General features: G+C 51.5%; 1 non-coding gene across 1 annotated transcript; it reads right to left on the bottom strand.

Moving 5' to 3' along the window:
* Nucleotides 1-3,440: 3,440 nt before the first annotated feature.
* On the bottom strand, nucleotides 3,441-3,533 carry LOC122697903. Its single transcript, XR_006342232.1, has one exon. It is a non-coding gene; the product is annotated as a small nucleolar RNA SNORD116 (small nucleolar RNA).
* Nucleotides 3,534-9,050: the final 5,517 nt, after the last annotated feature.

Below are 9,050 nucleotides of genomic sequence, written 5' to 3'. Positions count from 1 at the left end.
TAATCCCAGGCCCTGGCACACAGCAGACTTCAGTATTTTGAATAAACAGATAGGAGGGTGAGTCAATGCAAGGGTGCAGCAGGGGTAGACCAAGGCTTCAGGCTTCCAGGCCGATGTCCCCCAGGGAGGGCAAATGTCCCCAGTTGCTCCCCAGAGCCATCCCTTGTCTAGGATAGCTATCGCCTGTCCTGAGCCAAAGGGTCAGTCCAGAAGGCACTGCAGCCACTAGCACCCACCCCAGACCTGAGTTTCCTCTTTAGGTTCTTTCCCCCATCATCCCCAAGGGGCACGGGCTTGCCAGGGAGCACTGTGGGCTGTGGGCTCCCCACTGCCCCCTCCCCCTTCATTGTCTTGGTCAATGTTGACTTTGCAGGAGTGGCTGCCCACCCGTGGTGGCAGGATGTTTGACCCATTGACTGGCAGGGCTGATTTCTCAGCTGAAACTTCAACGTAAGTAAAAGGCAAACAAATAAACAGGAGACTGAAGGACACTTCCTTCCAGGGCCATGGGAACCGAGGCAGGCAATGGGAGGACAGTGCCCAGCTGAGCCCTGAGACTGTCTCCCCCAGATCCAGCCGGCCTCTCGGATCTCCTCGAGTTTTCTGGGCTCAGTTAATTCTGCCTTGAATATGTGACTCCTAGAGCAGTGCTTCCCAGGGGTTAATTATGACTAAAAGGGACTTCCCTGGTGGTCCAGTGTTTAAGAATCCTTCTGCCAATGCAGAGGTCATGGGTCCTATCACTGGTCTGAAGACATGCCAGGGTGCAACTAAGCCTGTATACCACAACTGCTGAAGCCCACGTCCCGAGTGTCCGTGCTCCACAACAAGAGAAACCATTTCAATGAGAAGCCCTCGCACCAAAACAAAGAGTAGCCCTCGCTTGTTGCAACTAGAGAAGGCCCGTGCTCAGCAGAAGAGATCCAGTGCAGCCAAAGATAAATAAACAAAATATTTAAAAGTGACTAAGAGTTGGCCGAAGAATTGATGCTTTGGAACTGTGGTGTTGGAGAAGACTCTTGAGAGTCCCTTGGACTGCGAGGAGATCCAACCAGTCCATCCTAAAGGAGATCAGTCCTGAATATTCATTGGAAGGACTGATGCTGAAGCTGAAACTTCAATACTTTGGCCACCTGATGCAAAGAACTGACTCATTGGAAAAGACCCTGATGCTGGGGAAGATGGAAGGCAGGAGGGAAAGGGGAAGACAGAGGATGAGATGGTTGGATGGCATCACTGACTCAATGGACATGAGTTTGAGCAAGCTCTGGGAGTTGGTGATGGACAGGAAGTCCTGATCTGCTGCCGTCCATGGGATCACAAAGAGCCAGACATGACTGAGTGACTGAACTGAACTGAAGAGCTGGCATTGAGTGAGTACCAAATATGTGCCAGGCACGATACTATGTCTTGTGTAGGTGAGTAACAAGTGAACAGCTGAGTATTATTACCAAACTTGTTTTCCAGATAGAAAATAGAGACTCAGAAAGGTTAAGTAATCTGTCCAGGTGTACAAGCTAGAAAGTAGCAGAACAGGGAATCTAACCACTTTCTGTCTACTGCTCACATGGTCACTGCCACACCTTGTTCGAGCCACCATCATCTCCCACCTGGTCTGCTTCTACCCTCGCTTGTCCCTTATAGTCAGTTCTCTGCACACCAGCCAGAGTGAGCCTGTTACACTTAGGTCAGATCGTGTCCTTCCTCTGCTCACCTCACTCACAACTGTACTATGACCAACAAGGCCGCACGTGAACTGCCTCCCTGCTACCTCCCTCCCTGCCCTCAGCATTATTCCTTTAGAATAAGCATCCACCTGCCTCAGGGCCTTTGCACGTACTGCTTCTGCTGCCTAAAATGGTCTTCTCCATATAGCCATACGATTCTCTCCCTCAGGTCTCTGCTCAAATGTCCCGTTTTCAGAGAAAACTTAACCTGCCCTTCCTACATGAAATAGGCTCCCATCCCCTATCCACTCTCCACCCCCTTTACCCTGCTTTATGTTTCTTTGGAGCAATTACGGCTATTGATGTGTATGCGAGCACACGTGCAAAGTTGCTTCAGTCGTGTCCGACTCTGTGCGACCCCATGGACTGTAGCCCACCAGCCAGACTCCTCTGTACATGGGATTCTCCAGGCAAGAGTACTGGAGTGGGTTGCCATGCCCTCCTCCAGGGGATCTTCCCAACCCAGGGATTGAACCCTTGTCTCTGGCATCTACCTGCATTGGCAGGCAGGTTCTTTACCACTAGTGCCACCTGCGAAGCCCCCTATTGATGTGTATACCCACGTTTATCTCTTTTTTCTTTTGCTATCTTCATTCACCAGAATGAGCTCCAGGAAGGAGGGGTTTTTAATCTGTTTTGTTCATTGCCATATCCCCAGAGCCTAGAATGATGTCGGGCACATAGTAGGTGCTTAATAGTTGTTGAACAGATGAATTAAAGAATGAACAAGTTATGACGTACCTGGTGGTCCAGTAGCTAAGACTCTGCACTCCCAATGCTTGGGCCCGGATTCGATCCCTAGTCAGGGAATCAGATCCTGCATGCCGCAGTTAAGAGTTTGCATGCCACAGTGAAAGGTCCTGCATACTGCAACCAAGACAGGGTACAGCTAAACAGATAAGTAAATAATTTTTTTTTTAAAGAATGTACAATCTAGAGCTGCAGGTTTTCTGTGTTGTCCCCACCTCTGTGCTTGCTCTCCTCAAACTCTTCTTGTGGGCTCAGGCTGTGGCAGCCTCTTCCTGCAGATTAGGGGGCCCTCAGGCTGAGGACTGACTGTAGTTCCTGTTTATTCCACTCTCTATCCCCATCTGCACACTGCACCCCTCCCTCAGCCTAGAGCCCTAAGCACACAGAGGGTGACTGAGAAAAGTCTGTGGAACCGTAGGGTTTTGCAAACCTAACTTATTCCCCCGCTGAGAGCTGGCCGGCTGCTGAGGAGAGGAATGGAATCCGTTCTAGTTGTTCTGAATGATCATCCAGCAATGACCGGCTGGGCCCCACTCCGGAAGCACTGCTTTGGACTCAGATCTGGATGCACAGGGCTGTGCTGTCTTGTCCACGTGCATGAAGTTCACCAGTTCAGGCCGCCCTGTTCACCCTCGCTGGCACCCCACGTGGCAGGACAGGCCCTTGCTCTTGCCTGCCATGGTCTAGAGTTCATCTCCTCCTCCAGTCCTCCCTAGCGGGACAGGCCTGCTATCTGCTCAGATTCTACTCCTAGATCCTGGGCAAAGCACTTGGACCCTCGGGACCTCGGTCTCCTGGTCTGACGGTGGGGATCCAAGTACAAGCTTCTGCTCCCCTTTCGGCAAACCTAGATTTATACAAAAAATTCCCTCGAGGAATTCTCTGTCTACGTTTACAAAGGGGTTCACCTCAGATCTCTCTCTTTTTTTCTTTTTTGAGAATTTTTTTTTTTTTCAACGTGCTGGACCTCAGTTTCGATGAGGAGACGGTAGTGAGTTCTCACTCATTTTGTTCAGATTTTCCAAGGAATACATGAGAGGGTGTCGTCATCGATCTTGAGAATATTTTTAAACTATTTATTTATTTTTTTAGACTGCACTGGGTCTTTGCCGCTGTGCACAGGCTTTTCCCTAGTGGCGAGCGGGGGTCAATCTCTAGTTGCAGCGCGCAGGCTTCTCATTGCAGCGGCTTCTCTTGTTGCAGAGCACAGGCTCTAGGGTGCATGGACTTCATGGCTGCAGCTCATGGACTTAGTTGCCCTGCAGCATGTGGAATCCTCCCAGAGCAGGGATTGAACCCATGTCCCCAGCATTGGCAGGTGGATTCTTAACTACTGGACCACCAGGGAAGTCCCACAGATTTCTTCAATAGCCAGTGAACTTATGGCTTGATATATAGGATGCAAGTTACAAAATAAAATTCTGACAGGGTTGGTTTCCAGACCTTGGTGCTGGCCACACCTGTTTCTGCCCTCCTGGCAGGTCTCGGACCGTGTGCAGAAGGCCAGTGTATTAACAGAACTGTGGCAGATTCTTTGTGTGGAATTAAGGTGACCTGGACCTTCTCAGGCCACCTGTCTGGGCCCTGGGGGCTGCGGAGCACTGTTTGGGTTGGGTGTGCTTGGGCATTGCTAGGCATCTGAAGGCTCGGGGAATGGAGGTGGACAGTGCTGGGCTGAGGACAGCACGGCTTAGCGGGAGGGGCTCCTCCGGGACCCTGGGAAAGGCGCGCCCCCAGTAACCCTGGCTTCTCTCCTGGAACTCCCTGGACAACGACAGATCAGGCCTCCAGGCTGTGCAAAGGAAGGCAGTCTCTTGGTGTAAGTAAGGTCTGACACCTTGGATGTGCCTCTTGGCTTCTTCACTGAGCAAGTATTTACAGAGTGCCAATGTGCCAGAGATGGTACAGAGAGCTGGTGGAGAGCACAGACCTGGCCCTGCCCAGGAGGGACTTACAATCTGTGGAGCAGGCAGACATCAAGCCCTGGAACAGGACTGGCCCTTGGTGAGGCCATGGGAGGCACGCAGGGCAGCTGCCTCAAAGGGCTTTTACAGACTCGGCTCCAGTCTGTGGACTTGACATGCCCATTTCACAGATGAGGAAATGGAGGCCTGTGGAGACTGGTTAATCAATGGCAAAAACAAAACCCAAACTATCTCTTCTGGCTCCAGGCTGATGTTCCTACCACTCCTTAAAGTTATTCTGCTAGAGGCCTCCTTCTCCCTCCTGGTTAAATCTGGAACTTGCACTTTTAGGAAAGGCAGTAGATTTCCTCTAGGACTTTCGTTTTTCCTCCTGGATTCTTTGTTCCAACAGAAGTCACCTGCAAGATGAGAGGGAGTTAGAAGTTCAAATCTGGGAGAGCAAACTCAGCCACCCTCATAAAGCAGTGTAGGGTAGTGGTTTAGAGCAAGGACTCTCAAGCCAGATCAAGCAGGTTTAGATCCCAGTTCTGCTACTTATTAGCTGGGTAACACTGCTTTACCTGTGCCTCAGTTTTCTCTTCTGTAAAATGGAATTATAATAGTACCCATCTCCTAGTGTTGTGAGATAACCCTTGAGTGAACTGATAAATGCATGATGCCTAGAACAGTGCAAGGCACAAAGAGAGTAGCAGACAAGACTTTGCATTATTGAGAAGCAGGATCTCTAGCACCATCTCTGGCCCCTGGTAATAAGGACCCAAAACTTTTGCGTTAAAAGAACAAAGAAAGGGAGAGAGAAAAGGAGGGAGACATTATCATAAACTCTTAGTCATCCTTCAAAACCCATTCAAATATGACCTTTCTTCCAGAACTCGGCTAGCATGTTTGCTCCCATGCTTGCGGTTGTCAAAGGAGTTTGCATCCCTCCAGAAAAAGTAGGGAAGGGAAAGAGAATTCACATACATGAGCACCTTCTAGAGTTCATTTCATTTATTCTCCACAGTGACACTTAGAGATGACATAATTAGCCCCTTTTTAAAGGTGAAGAAACCAGGATTCAAAGAAGTAAGAGACTTACTTAGTAAGCTAGAAATCAGACCCTCTGAGCATTTATCACACTGTGTTCCCACTTTCAAGTCTGCCTCCCTGGCAAGGCTGATAACATTAAGGAATTTTTAACCCAGGTTGGTGACATTGGCACTTTTCTGGGAGAGGGGATATATACTGCTTCTCACTCATCAAGAAGATTTTCGCTCCCCAAAAGGTTAAGAACTCTCATTCCCTCCTTCTTTAGACCCTCAGTTCAGTTCAGCTGCTCAGTCGTGTCCGACTCTTTTTAACCCCATGAACTGCAGCACACCAGGCCTGCATGTCCATCACCAGCTCCCGGAGCTTGCTCAAAATCATGTCCATCGAATCGGTGACACCACCCAACCATCTCATCCTCTGTCATCCCCTTCTCTTCCTGCCTTCAATCTTTCCCAGCATCAGGGTCTTTTCTTTAGACCCCAGAGCCCAGCAAAAGGCCGAGGACTCGTCAAGTACTCAGATATTTTTCTTGAATGAATGAACAAACAAGTGAACAGACTGAAGAAGGAAGGAACAAGTAAACCGGGCAAGCACTGAGGAAGGGCAGATTGAATCCATAAGTAAATCTGAAGGAAACAGGATCCTTGTCTTGATTGTCTTTGTTGCTCTGGAAGAAAACCAACAGCCTGGGACAGACCCTCACTGCGGGGGACTTTGGTGTAGGGTAAGAGCCAGCCGGTTCTTGTTTGCCTTCCACACCAGGGAGCCAGCCATGTCCACACTCCTCAACCACTCTAGTGCCTCCCCACCCCCAGGGACCACTCCTCCACGCCCGGCCCCTCTCAGGGGAGGCCCCTCTCTGCATCACTGGAGCGGTAAACGCCCCCTTTCCCTCAGGAGCCTGCCTCAGGCCTGGGAGGCCTGGGGCCAGGGCTGGGAAGGGCCTCTGTCGGCACCTTTCTGGCCTCTTCTCCCCGGGAGCCCTCTGAGAGCCTTGGGAGCCTGGCACCCAGCAGGCGATTGGTAGGTGGTGGGAATGGCGGGGAGCCCAGCTCTCAGGGGAGGTGTTCCCTCCTCATGTCCCACCACAATCTGCCAGCTGAAGAACCAGCGGTCCCGGTCCAGCTTCTCTCAGGCTCCCCAAGCCCATGCCCATAAACACCCCTATGGGGTGGGGTCACTGCCCCCGGTACTGGAAGCTCTGGCTTTCCCATCCAAGGGCCCCAAGGGGGAAATGACCAGTGGGGTAGGGGACAGAGCCCAGAGCCTTTCCACTCTGCCTGTAGCTGGCGTCCTGTGGGGTGCCGGCTGGCAAGGGGCACCTCCCCCTTCCCCACACAGAGCTGGCAGGACAGCCGGTTCATGTCCTCTTCAGCCACAGCCTGCAGAAAGCATGTTCCCCCCAGATCCACGGGCCACTGGCCAGTCCACTGGGGACATCCCTCAGGGAAGGGAGGGGTGGGAGGGGCAGGGCGGGCCCCAGGCTGGCGCACTGCGGCCAGCCACCCTGCTCCGTGGACTGGCGGTTTTCCTGTCTGGCTCCCTGCGGCCCAGACAGCCCCAACACGTCACTGCAGGGTGAGCGGGCTCCTGCCCAAACTCGAACTCATAGCTTGAGCTCCCCGAGGCTCAGAGCCAGGGCCCAAGGAGAAGGGATGGGGAGAGAACAGAGGAGCCGGTGCAGAGCTCCTGGGTGTGGCTCACGGTCCCAGAACAGGGCGGGAAGGGTGCTGAGCCAGAGGAGGGGGAATACTGACAGGGGCAGATCAATCCACCGGGCTCCTGCAGGAGGCAGGGCAGAAATGGAAGAGAAAAACTCTGCCCAGAAGAAAGGACAGGAAGCTGGGTGACCAACCATAGTCAACCTCTACACTTACCTCCTGACTCTCCCCAACTCCATCAGGCTTTCCCAACAGGCCAGTTCCCTCCTGCCCCCGGGCCTTTGCATATGCCAATCACCCTACTGGAAGTGTCTTCCCAACCCTTCCTCACAACTCCACTTTTCAAGGCCAACTCCCATTAGCCCCTCTATAAAATCTCCCCTGATTCTCCCTAACGGGAAACAATGTCACCTTCTGAACTCTCAGAGCACGTGGTTTAAGTGGCCCATTCTTTCTGTCCGCTTTGCCTCCCATGTATTCATTCATTCATACAGGCAATCGACACTCATTATTTAAACAGCCACCACATCAGGTGCTTAGGGGGAATGTCGTCCTGCTCTCAGGAGGTGGTGATTGTGGGGAGAAAGTGACATGAGCAGCTTACCCTTCGACAGTGAAAGAAGTGCTAGAACTCAATGCCGTAAGCATTTAAATGAGCGCCTACCGCAAGGTGGGTGGGAAACAAGCACTTTTGAAACGTAGTCCTGACCCTCAGAGGCAATACCTTAGCTGAGGGTTCAGGGCCTCAGCCAAAACAGGTATTTGAGAAAGGGCTTTTGAGGCCCGGGAATGGCATCGCTAAGGCCAAAAGAATCAGGAAGCATGGGGTGTTCTGGAGCCAAGGGAAGAACATCCAGCCAGTGTACAAAGGAGTTCACCGTCTTTAGGACAGACATCCCACCAAGCCCAGGTGCAAACATACCCCATGCCATGTGTAAACACCCCATATGCCATGTGCAAACACCCCACATGCCCTGAGGCAAATGCCCTACTATGTCTTGAAGCAGGCCAGCCCATTGGGAAAGGCTCCATTTCTGTGCGCTACAAACCTCCAAGACCTTTTGGGGGAATGGAACAAACATTTCTTAAATTACTATCTTCTTTAACTGTCTCAGACAGATAAAGTAACTTGCCCTCATAGCTGGCAATCAGGGAAGCTGGGATTCAAACCAGGGCACTCTGGCTGCTCGTTCCGTATGCCTGAGTAACCTGCCTCGTGGTCACACACACCCCAGCTGCTCATGGGGAGCTCAATTCCTCCCTCTCGCTGCTGCAGCTGGGGACTCTGAGGAATCTTGTCTCCATTGCTCCCCACTCCACCATGAGCATTAATCCTGCTGGTGAGGGAGCACCTGAAGCAGCCCAGCCTGCACCCCAGAGGACAGAGTTCCTGGGTATGCAGACTGCTTCCATAGCACCCACATCTCCTCATCTCTGAGTGGGGGTTTCTCCACACCTATTTTCCAATTCTCAGGTCCTGAAAACCTGAAAAAGAGTCACAGGAATTTAGTAGCTGTTACCATTCTTCAGTCACTAAGTTGTATCTGACTCTCTGCAACCTCATGGACTGCAGCATGCCAGGCTCCTCTGTCCTCCACTATCTCCTGGAGTTCTCAAATTCATGTCCACTGAATCAGTGATACCATCCAAACATCTGATCCTCTGTCGCCCCCTTCTCCTCCTGCCTTCAATATTTCCCAGTTTCAGGGTCTTTTTCAATGAGTTGGCTCTTTGCATCAAGTCTGGGCCAAAGTATTGGAGCTTCAGCAACAGTCCTTCCAATGCATATTCAGGGTTGGTTTCCTTTAGGATTGACTGGTTTGAATAGCTCATAGCTTCATTGAGTTACGCAAGCCCCTTCGCCACACAAGGCTGTGATCCATGAAGGGGATTTAGAAGCAGGCTCTGCTTCAAATAAATTCAATATGTGAAAACCAAGGCCAATGGTCACTGACTTA

The sequence above is a fragment of the Cervus elaphus genome, chromosome 7, assembly GCF_910594005.1.
Source record: "Cervus elaphus chromosome 7, mCerEla1.1, whole genome shotgun sequence".
Taxonomy (NCBI): Eukaryota; Metazoa; Chordata; class Mammalia; order Artiodactyla; family Cervidae; genus Cervus; species Cervus elaphus.
This window is presented reverse-complemented; position numbering and strand designations above follow the sequence as displayed.